This window comes from Sapajus apella, unplaced genomic scaffold (assembly GCF_009761245.1).
Source record: "Sapajus apella isolate SASKATOON/1434 unplaced genomic scaffold, GSC_monkey_1.0 scaffold21, whole genome shotgun sequence".
NCBI classification, from domain to species: domain Eukaryota; kingdom Metazoa; phylum Chordata; class Mammalia; order Primates; family Cebidae; genus Sapajus; species Sapajus apella.
Window position 1 is genome coordinate 7,131,661 of NW_022436961.1, and position 24,551 is coordinate 7,156,211.

The window sequence follows — 24,551 nt, forward strand, 5'->3', positions numbered from 1 at the left end:
ATATGTCTTACTATGCTTTATGTACAAACTAGCTTGGGAATGTAAATAAATGTAGTGAACTTGTTGTTTGAAGATGGTAAAGGGGAGCCTTTGTTGAATTCAGTCAGTAGCTAGTTGTTTTCTTTCATTCATTTTTATCTGTGGACACAATATGATTGCTTGGGCTAAAGAATATAAATTGGGATACTACTTTATGACAAAAATATGATGGATTTATTCAGTGTGTCACAACCAGAAGCATAACGCTTGTGAGGAAACAAACAATTGAGCATTTCTGGGTCATAGGAGACTATGCATTCTACCCACTGAAGATGATAGTTCTAGGCATGTTTAATATAAATGCATACCCTGCCAACAAGGAGAATGCCAGCGGGGTGTACAATCGTACTTTTCCTTAAAAAGAGAGCCTCAAAATAGATTTTTTCCAAACATTCCATTTTTCTGCTATGTCATCCTTTATGAAAACTTGATATATAAAAACTGAAAATCCAGTGCAGATACGTTTTAAATAAAACAAAAAGTCTCTGTTTTATATACATACACACATGCTTCTTGGTTCCCATATATTAAAATACACAAAGTATGATTCATTTAGTACTTATCCAATGTACGTACTATTAATCTTACTAAATGCTCAATTGTTTAATACTCAGTGTGTTCAGTAATACAGCACACCTTCACTATTGCGATGACCCACATACATTTATTAAGGCTATCAGGTGCCTCATATGAAATGGAAGCAGGTTAGAGATTTTATTACCTAAGTTCAGAGAGGCAGTAGAGCAAGAACATAAGAGGTAAATAACTGATTTCCCCAGAAATGTTTTGGAGCTATCTGGAGTATGAGAGAGCAGAGATTTGACCACATACTCTTATGTTTTGAAATGCTAGGAAGTAGGACCCACAGTAAGAGCTATCCCCCAAAATACTTTTCCTTCAGATATCTATGTAGGGACTTCACTTTGTGAGCATTTTCTCCATTTATTTAAGAAAGCACTTCAGTGTAAATCTAGAGGTGTTTTGTGTAGAGTCAGTATGAGGTAGCAAACTCTGGCGTCAGAAATAGGGATTCGAATCTCAATCTTCATCTCACATGTAGTTGTTTTATGACTTTGATCTCTCTCTTTGTCCCCCTCTGTTTCTACTTAAGATTATTGTAAATTTAAATGGCACAGGGCAAGTGCTTAGAACAATGTCTGGCACAATGTAAAGACAAAAGTATATTACATATCATTATGTTTCAGTGGCTCCTGGAATAAAAAAGAATAGAAAATTATAAATACAGCACCACACCAAACTCTAACTTGTTGTTTAAAATCCAGTCTGTTACAATATAAAGCACAGGTTTTGCAGTTATATGTGAATTCTAATCCCAGTTCCACCTTTTACTAGAAACTATGTTCTTTATCTTCTTTGAACTTCAGTTTCCTCATCTGGAAATGCTAATGATCAGTAAGAAAAGAAATTACTTATATCTGCCTTATGGATGTTTAATGTCATATGAGGATTTTATTATATATAGTTATGATATCGAGCCAAATCATATCTGCTATAATATATAAAAATCTAGAAAGCATATTTTTTGAAAGCGTGACATTTTGAAAGCATGGGATTTATTAAGCAGCAAAGATCCTGGAAATCACCAACTTTAATCTTCTTGATTTCATAAGCAAATAAACTAAAACCATGAAAAGGACATGCATTTCAGGAATTTGCATGGTTAATTAGTGGCAGATCTGAGGCCACAGATTTCTGACTAGCAAACCAGAGCTGTAGAGATTTCTTTTGTAGCTATTGTATATATTTAGCTCCTAAATGAGGCTTCTAATGAGCGAGAGTTTTACTGCAATTGTCTACCCCTTAATCTAAATACTGATCATCTTTGTACTTTCAATTGCAAATATTTTCACACTTTGTTTATTCACATCGAGTGAACATAAATTTCAGAATGGTAGACTTAGTTTATGACAAATATTTTTATTTTTTGGCAAATGCATTAGTGATACTAATGCAAGTGTCCACTGTTTGATTGGGGTGGGAGTTCCATGAGGATACGAGAAAGCGTGTGATAGGTCAAGAGAGCATTTGGAAAAGAAATACTACTGCCCAACGTCCATTTCCCTTTGGCAGGAAAATAGAGGATCGATGTTTTATTTATTGTATGGCAAATATCACAGGGTTTTTTAAAAGAATAATTATTACTCTATTTCCAGAGCCAAGATGAAAGAGTGGGTAACAAATTGCACACTGAGGTATTTGCATAGAATATATAGATCCTGACATTGAAATAAGCAGTGAAATGTAGTAATATATTCAGTTCATCAACTGGTTATATAGTTTCCACAGCACCTGCATATTTATTTAAATAACATATCTATATCTGAGACCAGTAACTGTCCAGTTCAATTAATTCAATAAAAGGTAAAAAAAAAAAAAAAAAAAAAAACTGTGGAGGGGACATCATTAGTTATCTTGGTAGTTTCTACCACTCCTCCTCCCAGTGATAATGGTATATTTTTTAAAACTCTCCCGGTGGACAGTGGTATATTTAATTAAAATAATTTTTAAATGACAATCAAAATTTTGGTGTAAATGTTAGTTACCTTAAATTCTCTCTGACTTGTGAATCTCTGTATCTTTGAGGGTGTTGCTGTATCTTTGAGGGTGTTGAAGGACTGTGCATTTGAACCAGTGGATTTTTTAAAGCAGAGTGAATAATCAAAGTACTAGCATACTGTCCCTAGTACTTTCCATATAACAATGCAAAGATGAGTCAGGCATACCACAATCACATTATCCAAGAAATGTGTGTTTATTATACATTTACTTAACAAAAATGTATTGCGTGCTCACTCTATGTCAAGCACTGTATAATGTGTATATTTTATTAAATGATAGGTATGTATACAAATGTATTTTCACTGAGAGAGGGAGATGAAGAAAGCAGAAGAAAGGAGTATGGAGACATGACTCAACTATTCAATTATTACAAAGTAGGAAATGATGTAGCCTGCGAATTGGTTTTCTTCTGTCCTACTTGAATATAGAAAAGAAAATTGGATGAAACTCTGAAAGGAGTTATTCCCAGAGTTCATATTCTATATGTTTATTTTTCTCCTGATTCTCGTAAGAAAAATTTATCAAGCTACACAATCTTTGTTTGTTGAACACACCTTGGAAACCCCATTTGTGGAGCCCTTACAGAGAAAAATGGGCAGGGTGATGGTGTATTATTGTAAATAACTTAGGCTGAAACTCTGTGCAGCTCTTTGTCCTATAAAGAACATAGTCTATTTTGAGGGCTTAATAAATGCTGAATTATAAGTAACATTCTTAGATAGCCTCTGGGGATAGACTCACAATCCTAATGAGACTTTACTAACTCTAATTTTCATGATTTGCTGCTGTATAGGTAATAGTCATGAATTCAACAAGATCTATAAATGCAAAGTACTTTGTAGTCTCAATATGTCAAAGGTAAGAATCCATCAAAAGTAGCACTATAATGAGGAGTACCTCTAAAATGTGGATCCAAGGACGATCTATAGAATTTCATATACAATGAGCACCATATGAAGTCCTAACCCTGATTGATTTTAAGGTGCGATTGATTGGGAAATAAGATGAAATAGAAATGAGAAAAAGACCGTTATCCTCAAAAATGAAAGCTGCTGGAGGATTTATGGTAAAACAAAAGCAGAAAGGACCAGAACCAGTGCATTAGGTAAAAGTTCAGCGTGTATCCCATTGGCCATTTTGACACTAATATATTTCTGGAACAATCCTGCGTTAGACAATATGTGAAAGAGAATAATGTGTATATATGGTGGTGAGATGTGGTGGGGATGTAGTGGTGGGGGTGTTCAGAAGTATTGAGGTAGAGGTGAGGTTAATGCATCTTGTGAATTAATGTGGTCATGGTGTAACTAATGTAAAAAGAGAGTAGGTCATAAATTGCTTAAAGGGAATCAGAGGGCAGTAGGGGGACCGAGCAGACGCTCTGAAAAATAGTTTTAGAGCATCTGCTGTGCAATATGGTTTGAACCTTTTGAAGCCCTATTGTATAAGTCACTTGTCACTTGATTTGAGGAAGGGATGACAGATCTGCCAGAAACATTCAGAAAGCTTTTTTTTTTCAAGGAAGGGTACAAGCCAGCTGTTCTTGTTGTATTGACGTTTTAATAAATGCATTGATCTTAGCATTCTGCATTTACCTCAGATTTTAATATTTCATGTAAAATATGTTGGGGAAAATCACTGCCCTAGCATCTAAGAAAAGGTGCTGTAGAGACAAGGTGAAGCCTGGCAGATGGATCACTTAGATAGCACAAAGTCATTCTGCAGATTAGGAAACGCCTTGTTTTATTTCTCATGATATGCCTCATTATCTTTTTTGTGAGTTGCCCTTCACCTTATGAAATGAATTTGGGAATTTGACCTTTTCAAACTGTGTGTAAGAATAAGATTGCCAAGGCACCACTTGTGAGAAAATCCAGCATTTAGAGAATCAGAGGTTGTAATCCAGCTCCCATCCCTCAAAAACCTGTCTTCCCCCACATTTATTCCTCCCCAAATTCACAAACACACATATGTATGCACGCACACACACACACACACACACCCCCTCTACACCGCTCACACACACAGTCTATCATCTCTGTGAGTCATTTATTTTTAAAGCCACCTAAGGATCCCTGCGTTACTGCCTGAGCACTCATCACCACCTCTTCTAGTCTCCCTACTTTCCAGTAAGTTGGGTAGATTTTCTAAAGGTTAAATCTGATGACATTATTAATACCCCTTAAAAACTTGGTCGTTATTCATTGCCGTTAGCCACCATAGCATGGTGGTCAAGGTCTGAGTTTTACTGGCCTTTTCAGCCTCATCATCCTCCACTATTCTCCTTGACTGCTGTGATCTTGCTTCATGGATCTGCTTGCTCTTCCTGGACATGCCATGTTTAGCGATTCTTGTCCTGTGCTGACTGCTCTCTCTGTCCAAAATTCCCTAAAGTTCCCCTACCTTTATTCTCCATCAGATCACATCCTACTCACTTGTTCTTTGTGACTTGGTTCAATTGTCACCTCTTCTAGACTATCTCCCTGAAAATTAGAGTTAGTAGTTCCCTTCTTATGCAATTACAGTACTTCCTTCATCCTAGCTGTTGTACTTACCAATTCAGTACAGCGATTTTTTGCTATCATTGTTGGTTTCTTTCATCAGTGTTGTAGACTCATTAAGTCAAGAAACAGAGTTAACTCATTTCTGAATCACCCAGCACAGTCCTTACTTAGAAGAGGTATTTGCTGGATATTTATTGAGTACTATCCCCTCAAAGATTTAGGGTTTATATTCGAGATTCTCTGTTACTTTTAAGGTTTTCGTTTTCTGCCATGTAGTATCCCATATCAATCTGAGATATCCCTTTAAAAAATGTAGTCTGGTTTTACATCTATGTGGTAAATTCCAGAAACACTTATATCCTGCATATTTGGTCTTCAGTAGTATGACTCATGCTTGAAGTGATGTGAAATAATCCCTTCAGTGTCGGAAGCAAATTCCCCATTTGTTTGCCTGTTTTTATTTACTTCTTTTTTATATCTAAAATGCCAACTCTCTTGAGTCTTTAATCTAAGGCATTTTCTCCTGTTTTTTTTGAGGGCATTCATTTGTTCATTCATTGGGGATTCTTCACTGAATGCTGAGCACACTGTTAAATGCTAGAGATAGAACAGGTCTATCGTTTTTAAGCCTGGAGTCTAGATGGGAGTTAGAAACATAACCAGACAATGGCAATGCAATCAGTGTTGATAGAAAAAAAAGCAAGAGCAGCAATGGGAGCACATAGGTAGTAAATTTACCAAGGCTTGAGGGATTAGCAAATGCTTTCTGTAGGAAGTAATGTATGCATTGCAATTTGAAGACAAAGCCATGGTTATTCAGGTAAATAACCGGGAAGAGACTGAAGATCATTCCAACTAACAGCAATAACAACCCATGGAAAGGCTACAGAACAACAAGAATGTATAGGCTCCAATTTTGACAGAACACACATTAGCGTGCTGCTGGAGTAACATTATGCGCTGTCTTGTCAAGCCATGTTAAAGTAGTTTATCGTTTGAATTTACCAAAGAAAAACTAAAGGGTATTAAAGTGTAGGCATAACTAACCTTGTATTTTAGAAAGATCAGTTTGCCTAAATTGTGGAGAATAAGCTGAAGAAGGTACAATTGCATACAGGGAGACCAACCAGGGGTAATGGCTGCTATTCAGATGATAGATGAGGATGGGCTAAACTAAGAAGTGAAAGGGTAGAGGTGAGGCAGACAGATATGAAAAATATTTAGAAGTCAAAATGGCTCTCTTATGGTTGATTAGACATGAGGATGGCAAAGAGGGCTGGGGAATGGTTGGGGATTCTGAAGTCAAGGAAGATGCCCCCGTTTCTAGATTGGGCAGCTACGCAGATGGCTACAGTGATAATTCTACTAACTAAAAGTGTAGGACCAGGTTATAGGAAAGACAGTGAAATAGGATCTGGACATTTTGAAATGAGATGTGTACGAAAAATACAAATGAGGATTTGTGGGTCTACAGCTCAAGGTTTGAAAGAACATTTTGTAGTCATTAGCGCTTGGATGTAATTGAAATCATGAGTGAATGAGTTCACCAAAAATGACAGGACTCTGAAAAGACAAGAGAACCTATGAGAAAACTGATGAGATGGGAAAAGAAAGATGAATGCTCAAAAAGACCCATGAGAAGCAGAGTCACAACCAGAAGCCTTTGAGGTCATGGAATCTATTGGATTTGCATTGTTTAAAAAAATGGCCATCAGTGTAAAATAATGCTGAGCTACCAAGTGAGAGAAGGACTAAGAAATGCTCATTTCCTTTAGTCACAGGAAGGCTTTGGTTTTAGTGGGTGATGAGGATGGAAGTCAGATAAGAGTGAGTTAAATTGTTCATGTGCAGTAAGGAAGTGAAAATAGTAATATTTTTGAAAAGCTATGAAGAAATAGAAGGCCATTGTTAGTTTTTACAATTTTCTGGCTCTGAGACCCTTCCCAGTTCTGCCCACTCTTTTTCTTTCCCCCTAAACATCCTTTGCATTTTAATAGTTATTTAAAAGTCACTGATTTTCAAAAAGCACAAGCGCATTCAGTCTAGGAAGGAATTGGACATTTCTACACAAGGCCCCAAAGGCATCATTTCAGATGTGCTAAAATGTCTTTTTAGAAATACAACTGTTTCTTTTTAATCTCATAAATAATTCTACAATATGAAAAATAGATTAGCTTCTAGATGCTCTGATTTAAATAAGTATGGAAGGCTTGGAGCCCTAAACTTGGCCCTCTACTTGATTTTCTAAAGTAGCCCTTAACAGGTATTTCTAAAAAGCCCTTTGGATCCAGGGAACTCAGGTTTAAAGTTACCCTCTCATTCACAGGTTATTTGGGCAAAAAGACACTGACTGTCAACCTCCTGATTCTGAGCTTTTTCCTCCAAGGGTTTCTCCTGGACATTACTGAGAAATGTCACTTGTCAGCAAATGTCCTGGGCTAGAACAAAATAACAGATTTTTAAGATAACAGAGATCGTTGTGAAGGTCAAATTCAGCCAAGCACCATTTAAATGTCACTCTGGTCTCCAAAATATCATCATGGCAGGAAATTCCATTTTATACCAGATTTCTCTGCTCTGTTCTATTCTGGCCATCACTCTACGGAACTTTGGAATGCCAGGGCAGGAAATGGGAGAAGGATGCAGGTGAGAGAGCTACAGTGCGCTGCAGACTGAACAGTGCACTGCCTCCCTGCTTCCCCAAGGATGCTAGAGCATGCCAGCCGATGAAGTCTGAATAGTGTCCCTGTTTTGACAAAGTATAAATTATGTGGGATCTTATAGAAATGACAGCAGCATAAATAATAGAAAATAACAGATATTTATTTTGTGCAGCACAGAGTGCATGAAAGAGCTGCCCAAAGTGAATGGAGCCAGGCATTCAGAACTTCTTTCTGTTTGTAATTACTGCCTGGCAGTGGAGAAAATCAGTCTGCTGAGTGAACGAATGCAGGTGTGAAGAAACAGAGAGGGAGAGAAACCACCTTGTACTGGAATAATAGCATATGCAATGTCCTTAAATAGTTTATACTCTTCCTGGGAAGCACAGAAAAGCCCAGAAGGAAAATGAGGAGAAAATAAATCATATTACCTCTCAGTAACTTTTCAATATAGGCATTGCTATCCTCAACTCATAAATGAAAAAACTGAGGTTCTAAGAAACTGAGTGACATATTAGAGGGCAAAGAGATGGTAAGAGGAGAAACTAGGATTTTCCTCATATCATTTTTAAAATGTTCTAATTACAACAGTAAGCTTAGAAATCAGCATTCACAAAAGCGTGACTAAGAGAACACAGGGCTTCGCTTTCTTAAGCCATATAAATAATAGTATTCATGGTCTCCTCATGTTTGTTTATTGAAATGGGCCAGTTTATGATACAGTTTGGTTCTTTGTCCCCACTTAGATTTCAACTAGAATTGTAACAATCCCCACATGTTGTGGGAAGGACCCGGTGAGAGGTAACTGAATCATAGTGGGGGGTGGGGATTTTCCTCTACTGTTCTTGTGATAGTGCATAAGTCTCAGGAGATCTGATGACTTTATAAAGGGCAGTTCCCCTGCACATGCTCTCTTGCCTGCCATCATGTAAGATGTGTCTTTGCTCTTCTTTCATCTTCTACCAATTGTGAGGCTTCCCCAGCCATGTGGAACTCTAAGTCCATTAAACCTCTTTCTTTTACAAATTTCCTAGTCTTGGGTATGTCTTTATTAGCAACATGAGAGCAGACTAATACAGCTTATGGGCGGCATTTTTATAACATCTCAGCTAGTGAGCCTAAAGACCAAAGCAATGATCATGACATAAAATCCTAGGGTCTGCCTCACCTAGCAGAGCCAGGGGCAGCATCATAATCGTGGTGACTGTTTAAAGTGGAACCTCAAAGATGGGTATAGAATTTTCCAAGAAAAAGGAGGAAACTCGATGGTCACACTTAGAAGATAGTCTAAGGAGAAGAAACAGAAATTCCTAATCTAAGCTGAGCAAAGAGGGTCATTTGATATAGTTGAGCCGGGAGTGGGTGTTGGAATGAGGCAGAGGATGAGACTACAAGGGTGGGCTGGAGCAAGATCACAAAGCTTCTGTGTGCCCCATTCAAGAATGTGAGCATTTCTCTGCAGTGATGGGGAGCCATAAAGCAGGCTTAGGATGGGGAGCAATAGGAAAGATTTGTTTTTCAGTAACATTGCCCTGATGGCAATGGGAAGAATGGTTTGCAGAGGTAAAGGCTATGTGAAAAGAAGCTAGATTGGCAGATTTCCTTTGTCACAGCCCAGGGGAGAGGAGAGGCTGAACCTAGCAGTGCTAGTAGGGAGGTGGCAGACGGAACTGAGCTTTCAGGAAGTAGAATTTTCCTAACTTGATGACTGATAGAAATGAAAGCAGTGGGAGGTGGGGGTGGAGAGCACAGGATTGCAGATGACTCAGACACGCACTATGATCGTTATTATCACAGGTTTTTACATCAAACTGTCTGGGTTTGAACACTGGCTGTATCACTCCCTAGTTCAGTCAAACTACTAAGCATCAGCTTTTCTATTTTTAAATTGGGAATAATAAAACAGGACTAACTTTATATGATTGTTGTAGGATATAATCCAAGAAAAACAGTACAGCCCTTGGCCTATGGTATACATTCCATAAATATTACAATGTTAGTTCCTCCTCTTCCCCCTCCTTCTTCTTCTTCTTAATGTTTAAATCATCATCATCATTATCCAAATAATAATAATAATCATCGTTTCTAAATGATTCTGGCTTGATTATAGGATGGCGAAGTTATTCACTAAGTAAAAAAATGCAGTAGGCAACACCAGAGAGAATCATCATCGAACTTTTCCAACATAATCTGACCATCAACCGTGTCTAGGCTGTAGTTCAGCCACTGTCTAGTTTCATGCTTATATAGATAGTAATAAAAAAGGCAGACTAAACTTACTGCATATGCACTTTTAACTTTAATGAATTAAATTGAACACTCATGGCAGAGAAAGATAGAAAGTCAAGAGAAAAAAAGGAGAAAATGGAAGGGAGGGGAAAAAAGAGGAAAATTTAAATAGTAGGGTTAAAATAACTCATCCAACAAGCATTTGTCTCATGGCTAGGGACAGGAAATTAGTGTCCACATGGAGTTTGTCAACATAGCCTTCACTGTCTAGAGATATACACATCTTAGATAACATATTCCCATGCATAAACTGACCCTTTTATCTGTGCCCAAATGAAAACGGCTGTGTCATTCAATGTGGTGTATTGGACCTGTGAAATGGTATAGTTTCCAACATGCCATTTTCCTAAGAGATTCTATAGGTGATTTTCAATGTATATTATTTTTGTTTGATAGCTGACATTAGAAAATAACCTCTAAATAAAATTTATTCTACCCTGTATTCAGTTTTGTTTTGCCTTAGAATATATCTTATCCTGAGTGTTCTGCTTAAAGAATTCTCCCACAGAGTAATGCTTAATGCATTGCTGTCATGCTAAAAGTACTCATGTTCAATTAATATTTGATGACATGAATGAAATCTGCAGCAAAGTGATCAGGCATATTTTCATTCTGGAATGTAAAACTCCAAAGACACTTTCTCAGCAAAAGTAGCTTGAGAATTTGTTTTAGTTGGAAGAGTTGGGAGTGAGGGAGGTTGCATTAACGAAAGTGTCTGCATTAATGAAGCCATGGTGTCTGGGCTTTCATATTTTGGACCTCAGATGAGAGAGATAAATGACCAATAATTCATTGTAAGTAATATCAATTATATTTCTTTTTATGTTTATACTTTAGATGAAAGAGCTATTGGTGATCACAATGTCCCAAATACCCCTGTTAAAATGAATATTTCTTTTATCCCAGTGATCTTACATAGAGTCAGGTAAGCCTGGATTCAAATTCTGGCCCCATTTATTCCTAACTGTAGGACCTCAGAGAGTTACTGTGACAACTCAAAAAGTTAAATGATGTAATACATGAAAATGCCATGTCTGAATAATGCAAAGCTTTCCACAAGCACTAGTTGGTGCTTCAGTGGTGCTTATTGGTATTACTATTACAGGCTGCCCCATGGACTGCCCCACTGAAGCCTCTCAACCTGACCAAAAAGTCAGTTTTAGATGGAAGGTCTCTGATGACAAGATCAAGAGGCTTTGGTAAGGTGGTCCATGGGGCAGTCTATGCTATGCGTAGCTGAAGGTATGCCCAACTATGATTGTTCTGCTTAATTCACTTTAGAGAAATGAAATCTTCCCCAAATATATGTCATCATTTCCCCAATAAACTTGAAGTTAACCTCGGGTTCTTTCTACCATCTCCTGATCAAAGAGAGAGTTTCCAATCACCTGGTCAATCTCAGGTGCTGGCTGACTGTGATTGCGTTATTCAAACTGAAACATGCAGTTTGGCATTAGAGCTGTCTGCTTTGGTTATGCCCATTGATCAAATGTACTGCATAAGCACCAAATTCTCTCTTTCATCCCATGTTTTGTAAATGTGGCCTGACTCAGTAAGATTTTTATCAACATCAAGATAAAATCATACACTACATAAGCACATGCACGTCATGTAAGGTGCACATGGCAGAAATGAGATGGCCACCTTTTTGCGAAGGCTCCTGAAAATCCTCAGACTGCACTGCCATCTGTTGTATCCAAAACAGAGGAACAGAGTCAATTTTCTGTATTTTTTAAAAATAATAATAAAAGCAAATAACTCAAAGACACTTCAGATGTTCTTTAGGTTAAGAGTGTGCATTGATTACCTGAAGAGCAAACACCATTTATTCTTTGTCGATCATTCTTTCTTACCAAGTTTAGATGGGCTGTATTAATTCTAAACCAAATGATTAATTAAACTGACTGCTTGAGTTCTCCCTTCTTCCCTTCAGCTTTAGTGGTAATTAATCATGGCTATTTCTGGCTTTTAATAGCATTAAAGTTGTGCTTTAGTATATTATTTTGGTTGTCTCTTCGAAGCTCAATCATGTCAGCATACAATAATGCAGAGGATAGGTTCAGAAATGTAAATTAACCTTGATTTACCCTTTCCCTGAAAGGGAACTCCTGGCGTCTTTCAGAAGAATGCTTCCCGTCATTGAATGTGATGGTATCCACTAAGACCCAGGTGTCTGGAGCTTTTTACAGTGCTTTCAACAGGAGACCAGATTCTTTGGGCCATGAGAAGCATGTCCTTGAACAACAGTGAACAATTTCTCTATTTAAAGAGGATTTAAGGGCTTCAGATCAAGGAGAAAGAACATCGAATAGGAAATATCGCAAGGATCTTAAATCACTAATTTATGTTGAAAAGTATCACACATTTTAAGCCCTATTTCAACATAAAGTATTGTTTCTAGTTTAAGATGGTGATTTTGCCATTCTGAACTCCCCTGCAATTCTTATGAATATTTGGAGAATGAAAAAAGATACTATTATAACACATATACAGACATCTCAAGTGAATTCCAGCAGCCCTAGGACATTTCCCAGTGTTTGGAAGACCTATGGTGACAAAAAGAGACTTCTGATGGGTGGAGATGCTTCCACACACAGGAAAGACAGAAAACTTTCTTTCCTCGTGAACTGAAGGACAACACTTTGTTCCTTCTCTACTCTTTGAACAAGATATCCAAGGTCTGAGTCAACAGAAACTTTAAGGCCATCACAGTATATTTTGTAGAAAACAAAACGAAACAGAAAGTAGAAGAGGAGTGCTGAGTTCTGGGAGCTACACTTCCAACCAGTAAACTGAAGACCAGAGTGGAAACAGGAGGGCCCGGTGCAGGCTGGGGACTGTAGTTGCTACTGTATTTTGTCTTTTCTCCAGGTCAGAGAAGAGGAGTAAAGATAGGAGAAGGAGGCTCAGCTCCATCCTGGTGTGCCTGTGAAAAGACCATCTTGGGATCATGAGAAAGAAGCTAGTAGCCAGGTAGTTTAATTTGTTCTGCAGTTTCTACCTGAAAAGGGAATACCACTCACATCTACGGATACGCCTGTGAGCTCTTCTGTGTAATACGTCCATCTATTATTAGCATACTCTGAAATGAACTTTATGTTTAAACTGTAATCTTTTGGATTGGTTAAGTTGACTTTTCCTCTTGGTCCACTTAAATGGCATAAAGGACCATTCTCTCAGTATGTAAGCTAATTTCTCATATCCAGGAAAATGGATCAGCAAATCACATTAAAGTTTAAAAATCAGTAATGGTGACAACATAAAGCAAACTTTAGTCTGATGTGACCAGGCCTTCTTTATCAATGCTGTTTTCTCCTCTTCCATATCTCCCCATATTATTCATGAGGATATTTTCCAACCCAACCAAGGGAACACTAGGTTTTCTTTCCTTATTTTCCCCCCTAAAGTAGTTTTCTCTACTTTTGAAGCTGATACTGCACTTCACCCATTCCATCCTTAGTTGTAAGATGGGTGTAATAGTAGGATGACATTGCAGTGTAGTTTTGATTATTGATACACTGCAATGCACACATGACATTTAGTACAAGGCCCAGATGGTGAAAACACCTCACACCAGAAGAACCTAGAAAAACTTATGACACAAGTATAATTCTGGACCAGGTCGCAAACATTGCTTAGCTATCAGAGGCCTGGCCTACATCCAGTTAGAAACAGAAAATCCAGACTTAAGGGCAATTTAACGGCAGGGGCAGCGGAATTGCATCCAAGAAGCCTGGGTGTCACCTTGACCGCAGCTTGCAGGGTTTATATCCCACTTCATCGTATTCTTTTTGTTCAAGTATCACAAGTCCTTATGTCAGACTTGCTTCTCTTTCCTTCAGAAACCAAAGTAGAAACTAACCCACATAGTCCGCAGAGCATTATCATCGTGGTCACTAAGAACTAGGAATTAATTCTCTAGTAATCTGCTGTGGACATGCTGAGCAGGATCTCTCTTGACCCTCATCCCCACATCTGACCATCTACCTAGAGAATTTCTTCATCTACTACTGTGGCAAATTGCTGCTTTGATGTGAGGATGTATAATCTCTATCTTAGTCTATTACTGTTTTGTTTGTTTGTTTTCTCTTTTGAGACAAGGTCTTGTTCTTCTGCCCAGGATGGAATGCAGTGGTGCAATCATGGCTCACTGCAGCCTTGACTCCCGGGCTCAAGCGATCCTCCCACCTCAACCTCCCATGTAGCTGGGATCACAGACGCCTTCCACCATGCTGAGTAATTTTTTACTTAATTTTATTTTTTGTAGAGATGGGGTCTTGCCGTGATGCCCAGGCTGGTCTCAAACTCCTGCGCTTAAGCGATCCTCCTGCCTTGTCCTCCCAAAGTGCTGGTATTACAGGGTTGACCCGCTGCACCCAGCCAATTGCTGTTGAAATGATCTTGCAATTCTTCCCAAATGGCTTTGAGCAGAGAGCTAACCTGACACTACTTGCTCAAATCCTAGTGATTTAACACAATAGAAGGTTATTTGTCACTTCCCTCAAGTAAAAATCATGTGTCCCTAACCATTGTACAGCTCTTTTTTAAGCAGTGATTTGAGAAGCCTGCCTTCTTTAATCTTGAACAGGGACTTCTAAAGTCAGCAAGTGTGTTTATGTCAAGCTAGTGGAGAGGGAGAGAGCTTTGATAGGTTAGGCTTCAGACACCAGACATTACTTCTGTTCACATGTTATTTGCTAGGACTTCATCACACGATCACACCAAACAAGGAAGTCTGGGAAATATTGCGTAATATCTGCAACTGTGAGAGAGGGGAAACAGTTTCAAAGGCCCCAGACAGCACCTTCTGGTTAACACAGTCTAGAAAGAACTTGCCTCAATCCTGAGTTTGCATCCAGCACATGCATGTCAAATACTCTGGAAACCTATGGAGAATATTTGGAGTCAGAAAAATTCACATCAGTACTTAAGACCCCATGGGACATGCCATCTATGAAAATTACTTATTTCAGGAAACAAAAATAAGATAAGAAATGCCATTCTCTGTGAGCCAGAAGAAATGGTCTCTTTGAAGAAGCTACAGAAGCCACAAGGAGAGACAAGTCTGAGAAGGACACAGTGCTGCAAATAGCACTGCTGTTAGAAATAATACCACATAAAACATATTGCATCCTGCTTTTTCACACATATTTATGTGGTAAATATTTTCCCAAGACATTCAGTACACTTCCACAGCCTTTGGTAGCTTATTTTGTACATCTGAAGATTCACAATTGAGACTTTTCAGGCTGCTTCATTTTCTTCCTCTGCAAACTTTTAGAGTTATGATAGCTTCTTGATGCTTCTTAATATACTTTAGAATTTAACATATACATGTATATTGGAAAAACTGATATCTTATGGTATTGAATCCTCTTATTCGGGGATATACTACGGTCTTCAATTTATTCAGGCTGCCTTAGGGGCCAATTAATAAAATTTGAACATTATTTTCATATTTTTGTATATTTGCTTACTAGTAAACTTTAGGCAAGTCACTTAATCTTCTGAAGTCTAATTTTTCTCTTCTTAATGGGATTAATAGCTTTCTTTATAGAAATGTATTACATATTAAATGGGATAATATATGCAGAAGCATTTAGCATTGTACCTGATATCATGGTAACTATTCAATAAATGAGTGCAATTGTTACAATTATTGCTAGCTTTATTATGATTTTATTTATTTATTTACTATTATATATACATTTTATTGTACTTTAGGTTCTGAGGTACATGTACAGATAATGCAGTATTGTTGCATAGGTAAATACATGTCAATGTGGTTTACTGCCTCCATACCCCCGTCACCTATATCTGGCATTTCTCCCCATGTTATTCCTCCCCAACCTCCCCACTCCCCCATCCCTCCTCTAGTACCCCCCAACAGACCCCAGTGTGTGATGCTCCCCTCCCTGTGTCCATGTGTTCTCATTGTTCAACACCCGCCTATGAGTGAGAGCATGCGGTGTTTGATTTTCTGTCCTTGCATCAGTTTGCTGAGAATGATGGCTTCCAGATTCATCCATGTCCCTACAAAGGACACAAATGCATCATTTTGTATGGCTGCATAGTATTCTATGGTGTATATGTGCCACATTTTCCTTGTCCAGTCTATCGTTGATGGACATTTGAATTGTTTCCAGGTCTTTGCTATTGTAAACAGTGCCACAACGAACGTACATGTGCATGTGACTTTATAATGGAATGATTTGTAATCCTTTGAGTACATACCCAGTAATGAGATTGCTGGGTCAAATGGCATTTCTATTTCTAGGTCCTTGAGGAATCACCACACTGTCTTCCACAATGATTGAACTAATTTGCACTCCCACGAACAGTGTAAAAGTGTTCCGATTGCTCCACATCCTCTCCAGCATCTGTTGTCTCCAGGTTTTTTTTACGATCACCATTCCAACTGGTGTGAGATGGTATCTCAAAGTGGTTTTGATTTGCATTCACTCTAATGATTGTTTCCTTTGCTGTGCAGAAGCTCTGGAGTTTAATTAGATCCCATTTGCTTATTTTGGCTTTTGTTGCCAATGCTTTTTAGTCATGAAGTCCTTGCCTATGCCTATGTCCTGCATGGTTTTGCCTAGGTTTTCTTCTAGGACTTTTATGGTGTTAGATCTTATGTTTAAGTCTTTACTCCATCTGGAGTTAATTTTAGTGTAAGGTGTCAAGAAGGGGTCCAGTTTCTGTTTTCTGCACATGGCTAGTCAGTTATCCCAACACCATTTATTAACAGGGAATCCTTTCCCCAGTGCTTGTTTTTGTCAGGTTTGTCAAAGATCAGATGGTTGTAGATGTGTGGTGTTGCCCCCGACGTCTCTTTTCTGTACCATTGGTCTATATTTATATGTTGGTATCAGTACAATGCTGTTTTGATTACTGTTGCCTTGTAGTATAGTTTGAAGTCAGGTAGCGTGATGCCTCCAGCTTTGTTATTTTTGCTTAGGATTGTCTTGGCCCTGCAGGTTCTCTTTTGGTTCCATATGAAGTTTAAGGTGGTTTTTTCCAGTTCTGTGAAGAGGGTAATAGGTAGTTTGATGGGGTTAGCTTGAATCTATAAATTACTTTGGGCAGTATGGCCATTTTCACAGTATTGATTCTTCCTGACCATGAGCATGCAATGATTTACCATCTGTTTGTCCTCTCTTATTTCCTTGAGCAGTGGTTCATAGTTCTCCTTGAAGAGGTCCTTCACTTCCTTTGTTAGTTGTATTCCTAGGTATTTTATTCTCTTTGTAGCAATTGTAAATGAGAGTTTGCTTTTGAATTGGCTCTCTTTTAGTCTGTTATTGGTGTATAGGAATGCTTGTGATTTCTGCACATTGATTTTGTATCCTGAGACTTTGTTGAAGTTGCTTATCAGTTTTATCTATTTATTTTGAGAGGGGGTCTTGCTCTGTCACTCTGACTGGAGTGCAGTGGCATGATCTCAGCTCACTGTGACTTCTGCCTCCTGGGTTCAAGTGATTCTCCTGCCCTAGCCTCTTGAGTAGCTGGGATTATAGGCGTCCACCACCTTGCCTGGCTAATTATTGTATTTTTAGTGGAAATGGAGTTTCACCATGTTGGCCAGGCTGGCCTTCTAACCTCAGGTGATCCACTCACCTTGGCCTCTTAAAGTATTGGGAGTACAGGCATGAGCCATCACATTTGGCTGATTTATTGTCATTTTATTTGTCCGTTTATGTAAACATTTATGAATGCATTTATTTCCCTATATTTTTAAATCAGTTTTTAGAGGTATATAACGAGGATTTTTTTTTTTTTTGGCATTTTACTGGATTCATGATTTACCAGATTCTGAATATTTCTAATATTTTAGTTGATTACCTGTTTTATCATGTAAGTATCAGAAAATATTATTATAATAATAATAAGGATGGACCTTATTTCTAATACCTAAACTTTATTTTAATCACTATTATCTTGGCTAAAACTTCCAGAACAATGCAAAGTAATAGTGACAGCAGGTGTACCTGCCAATGGTAGGAACAGCAGGGGTGTCTGTCTTGTTCCTGGGTTATAAAACATGAGGGACATTTTTGTTAAAGTGTAGTATACAGCCCTGCTTGAGGTATATGATATTTATCATGTTAAAAAATCGACGTTTACTCCTATTTCGTTCTGCATGGGATTTTTCTAATTTAATGTTTTTGAAAACTATATAAAATAGCATTGCTTTTGTCAAATATCATTCAGGCATTTATTCTATGATTTTTTTTTACAATATTGAGCTAATAACATTTTGAATTAGTAGTTCTGAACCATTTTACATCAGTGTAGTAACTCTTGCTTGGTTAATGTATTTTTACAATAAACTTCTGGGCTTGAATTCTTAATGTTTGTTAAGAATAAATGGCTTGGCATATATAAGTAGGATTAGACTATAATTTAAAAAATTCATTATTTGTCAGAATTTGGCATTGGGTGTGAGGAATTTATTAAATGATTTGGATCTTCTCTTTGCATATATTCTAAAATAATTCATATAATAAAGAAATCATTTTTTTAAGTTTGAGGTAATTAACCCATAAAACTATTTTCAATTGGCACTTTTTCTGAAATTAACTATTGAGTATCATTTACCATTTCTTCTTAGTTTATTATTTTATTCAGATTTCCTTTTTTTCATCTTCAGCCCACTTAAAAGCTATGTTTTCCTAGGAAATCATTTTATTTCACCAGGATTTTCTTTAAATAAGAGAGATAGGTAAAAGTATATTTTTAGTTAAAATACTTTTAGTACACTAAAAGAATACTTTTAAGTATACAGTTACTTAAAATGTTTTCTTAATATGAATTCCATTTTCCTTGTCTAAAAAATAAATTGACTGGCTAGGACAAATTCTAGAATCCATTAGAACTGTAACAGTTTATGTCTGTGATTGTTTAATTAAAGCAAATCGTAAATCCAATGAAAACATTTTAAAATAAATTTCTAGTGCTGGATGTATCTCTACCTTCCCATCTAAGTATCATCACTCAGACTCTTCCTATTTCCTTATTGAGACGCTACTAACTGATATCCTTTTATTAAGTATCCTCCTGTCAAATTTAGTTGTTTCAATGCCAGATTTAGCTTCCTAAAACCACTTTGCATATAATCCCTGTTAGCATTCAGCCTACTTTCACCTATCGGCACCTACTTTCATTCTTCTCTTCCTCAAATCCCAAGATTTCCCTACTGTCTAAAGCCCTCTGTGTATGCATTCATGATTCTTTCCACATTATGGTCTCTTTCACATGTATGGTCTATTCCACCACACTTGCAAATGGTCCTGTTATGCTATATTGTCATCTTTCTATGCATATGTCCTGTTCAACTGAACTGATAATGTGATATCGGTAGTGGTGGTGAGCCTGTAGGGTCAGGTGTATATTTGAAAGTCAAAGTCATCGTGCATACTTGGTTGATGGCAGCCTTTACCGAAGGCCATTGGAAAGACAAATGTGGCACCTCTGAGACTGGAGACATTGTCTTTGATAAAATAGTTTCTTTAATTTCCTCTTCTATTCACCCAAAACATCACCAACACAAATACTTCCGATGTGACAACTAGTTCTTAACTCTTTAGGAAAGGGGAAAAGTTTCATTAGGCTAAATTAATGTAATATATGATATGATATAATAAATATAACACAACAAAAATACCCTTAAGCAGAGAGATGATGTAGTAGCTCAGGCAGAAGAGTATTCAGTCACTGCTCTGTAAAGTACTGTAGCTGGGCAGAACAATGAATGGCTAAAGTAACTTTTACTCTCCTTAGAAGGAAGACAAAGGTTTCGTGCATAAAATCGTATCCTGACTTTTAAAGGCTGGAAGTGGACAAAACATTTGTGTGTGTGGAGCACCCAAACCTCAAGGTTTTGACTCACTTTTTCCCTTCTATTACCCTTTTCCTTGGTTTCCTCCCAATGGCTAATAATGCCATAGTGAGCTCAAACAAGTTCACAATTCGTCAGTGAGTTACTCATGGAGCAGCAGAAGACAGACTATCACATTAAAAATAAGACTAAGCCAAAGACAGATAACAAAACAGAAACTAATGCCAAAAGTAACAACTGACTACATTTGTTTAGTGATAAAATCCCTCAGGATGCCTTGATGGAACTGAGGTCTCCTTTCATGAAAGTTTGGGGAAGGATATAACAGTTTGGAAACTGAAGGTAGAAACAATAAGATCAAAGAATTCTAGAGCATGAAAGAAATATAAACACACACATCAGTTTTCAGAATAAAATCTAAATTCATGACCTGGTCCCAAAATACTTTGAAGGACTTGAACCTCTCTTTCCTCTTGGAATTCACCTCCTGCTTCTTCCTGGGCTTCTCCTTACTTTCTAGCTTTTCCAGTGGCCTTGTTCTTCTTTCAGCAATGAAAGCTTTTTTCTGCCTCAAAGACTTTTTACTTTGCCCAGTCTTTGTTCAAAATTTACCTTCTCAGTGTGTTTATACTCAGAGGCCATTATAGACAAAAATCAATCATACCATATTCTCTAACCCTGCATTTTTATTCTTCGTAAAACTTACCATGACCTTGCCATATTAATAGTTGTGTTTTTATATTTCATACGTCCTCCTCTGAAAAGAAAGCTCCATGAGGGCAGGCACTTTGCTGGCACCCTTCAGGAGATGAGTACAATAATAGTCCTTGAAATGTCCTTCAACTACTAGTCTCTCCCTTCCAATTCGTACGAGCATACACCATGATTAAACTAATATTCTGAGAGCCAAGTTTCACTCTCATGATTACATTGCTCAAAACATTAAATTATTGCTATTTCTTACGGAATTACGTCAAAGTTCTTCACCACTGTAATCTGATTCAGTCCCAGGCTAGCTTTTGTAATATTATCTCTCACCATTTCTCTACAATTTATTTGAACCAAACTGGATTTTGTAAAGTGCAAAAAACAACGTGCTCTATATCCTCACCTTGTCTTTTTGTTTCTCCTCCATTCAATTACAAGACCATGTTTTACTTATCCCTGTGTGGCCCCAATAGGGCAGAGTGCAGGATTCATGGCTAATATGTATTTATTGAGCACTTGTTGGTTGCTAACAAACCAGATGAATGTTGGATTAGAAATAAAGTAATTAGCTGAGGAAGAAATTATTATTCATTCCATTGTACAGATGAGGTTAGAAAACTCATCCAGGGTTACAGTGGTTGAGCTAGGATTCCAACCCAGTCACTTCATCACCATGGTCAATGCCACGGCCAGGACATACCCAAGGAACATGACCTGAAAGATCACAAAAAGTTTTACTCGTGAGAAAACCACGGAATCTGGAGATACAACATCTGGTTATTTTGGTTGTGAATTTGGGGATTTCTGTTTTTTTCTTTTTTTTTCTTTTCTCATGGCTGGTAGAAAGAATTTATTTCTGCGCTTGACACATGTCTATGCCATTTTACCTTTTTGATGTAAACGATGTATCATCCAGATTCACAAAGCTGTTCTGGAAAATATGCATTCTATATTGCTGCTCCATTCAGCCACCTGATACTTTAAGCCAGTCAATGACACTTGTTCAAGACAATCAAGGGACCAGAAAACAATTAGTCAGGAGACCTTGACAGCCAGAAAGTAAATTACATTTATGAGCACACTTTGCAGCCATCGCAAAAAGCTCTTTAATGAGAACAGGGGCTATTTGTTCTCATCCATTAAACAATGTCTATATGGATGCTTGTTGTTGGCTTGTGCAACCCCCAGCTTTTGTTTTTACAGATCAAGGTAGATATTCTTTCTGCATATTGTAGTAGAGACCATTTGCAAGGGAACATGAACTGTAATGGACAGGGTATTGACATTTCATGGACTTGGAATCCATACGAATCTTTCGAAGGCATTTTGGCACATTTTTATTAGCCATTTGGCCATAAGATATAAAGTAAAATGCATTGAACTTGAATTTAGGAGTCTAGATTTTAGCTATCCTCTCACAGTTTGTGATCTGGGAAAGTCATTTTACTTCTCTGTTGTAAAATTGGAGATAATTAAAGTTTCTCCCACTCAAAAATTCTGATTGTATGCTGGCCATATCGTGGTATGAAGGTGCAAAACTATGGTTTGTAAAAATCTAATATAATTCATACAGAGTCCCTTTCTAGTTTCCTAAACTCCAGAAAGATATTAAAATATCTGAAACCATGTTTTTGTAGTTATAGTAAGGAGAAGATCTGGATTAGATGTGTTTGGTGAAAACCAAGCACGGGACTCTATTTCGAGGGATGCGTTAAGATAAGTCTTTGTGCTTCTGTTCTGTAGACTGTGCTGTTGTTCTAGGAAGAAGTATGCGTAGTATCTCTGGATATAGAGTAATAGAGAGTAATGTGTCTCCTCAATTATCTTAAGGTATTCAGCCTCAGGGAGCATATCATTAGAATGCATTGAAATAGAAGTAAAATAAAATTCAACTCAAGCTGTTGTTAAAATCAAATAGGGGAATTAAATTAAAATGTTGTATACATTTCATCCAGAATTTTTTTAAACATATATTCATACAGTATATTTACAAATGCTCCTTGACTTATGATGGGGTTACGTCTGGTGAACTCATCACATAAATTGAAAAGATTATGGTTTGAAATGCATCTAACACACCTGACCTATTGAACGTCACAGTGTAGCCTTGGCTACCTTAAACATGCTCAGAACACTTACATTAACCTATAGTTAGGGAAAATCATCTGGCAACACTGCAAACTGTCGAATACCAGTTGTTTACCCTTGTGATGGCTTGGCTGACAGCGTTGTGGCTCACTGCTGCTGCATAGCTCTGTGAGAGAGTATCGCTAGCTCAGAAACAGATCAAAATTTGAAATTTGAAGTATGTTTTCTACTGAATGTGTATATCGCTTTGGCACCATTGTAAAGTCAAAAGATCATCACAAGTTTAACAATCATAAGTTAGAGAGAGTCTGTATATATAAATGTATATGTATGTTTATAGTATATCTGTACAATATATACACAAATATATGGTTTGTGTATGTTGTATGATTTAAGACATGTAGCATGATATATAAATGGCTTTTAATCTTTTTTCTGGGTTATATATTTTGAATTATAACTTGGGATATGCAAAACTATTTTAATTCAATTATTTAAATCAATGTGCAGTAGTAATCTATTTTTAACTTCTCTCCATACATATATATGGACATTTAGGTTGTTTCCATTTGCTTGCTTAAAGAAAAAGTATCCAATGAATTATTTCCCCACCAGGACAAAGAGGTTTTCCAATTTGGGCCAATTGCATGGTGAGGTCCCTCTTACTACTTTTCCCTGGCTGTTGGGCTTTTGGGTAAAAAAAAGTTTTCATTCATTTGAGAGAAACGCCTAGGTGTGGAATTGTTGAGTAATACGGTAGTTGTATGTTTTATATCTTAAGAAACTGTCAAATTGTTTTCCAGAGTGACTATACCATTTTACATTCCCTCTAGCAATGTATGAGTGATCTGTTTCTCTGCACGTCAGCAGCATTTAGCATGTTGGTTCTTTTTATTATCATTACTTTAGCCATTCTGATTGATAGAGATACAGTAATATCTATTGCAGTTTTCATGTGTATTAGTTTACATTTATATTTGCATTTAATATTATTTTAATTTACATTTATTTAATTGGTTAGTCATACTGAACATCTTTTCATATGCTGGTCATCAATATGTCGTCCTCTTCAGTGAAATGTCTCTGCATGTGTTTTGCTTATTTTCTGATTGGATTATTTGTTCTAGATAATAGTACTTTGTCAGATATATGGCTTAAATATTTAATCCCAGTCATTTGATTCTTTTCACCTGGGCTTTCACAAGTCGGAAGTGTAATGTTGATGAGATCCAGTTAATCATTTTTTTCTTTAACTGATTGTGATTTTGTGGTCAATCTAAGAACTCTGCCTATCCCTGAATCCTGAAGATTTTCTCTCATTTTATTCTTCAAAAAGTTTTTTGTTTGTTTGTTTTACATTTTACATTTACGTCTTTGTTTGTTTTACATTTTACATTTAGGTCCATGATCCACTGTGGGTTAATTTTTGTGTGAGGTGTGAGATTTAGGTCAAAGTTCCATATTTTTTACTTGTGATTGTCCAATTTGCTCCATAACCATTTTGTTAAGACTTTCATTGAAGTGCTTTTGTACCTTTGTCAAAAATCACTTGAGCATATTTATGTGGGTGTATTCCCAAGTTCTCTGTTCTGTTTCATTGATCTATTCTTCCATCAACATCATGCTGTCTAGATGACCTTAATATAGGGTAGAGAGATTCCTCCCACTTTATTCTTCTTTGCCAAGATTATTATCTAGGGCCCGTGCCTTTCCATAAAAACTTGAATATATGGTCTATGTCTACAAAAAACCTTGCTGGGACTTTGATACAAATTGCATTAAACCTGTAGATCACTTAGGGAGAATTCCCTATATTGAATCTTCTAAGCTGTGAAAATATGTCTC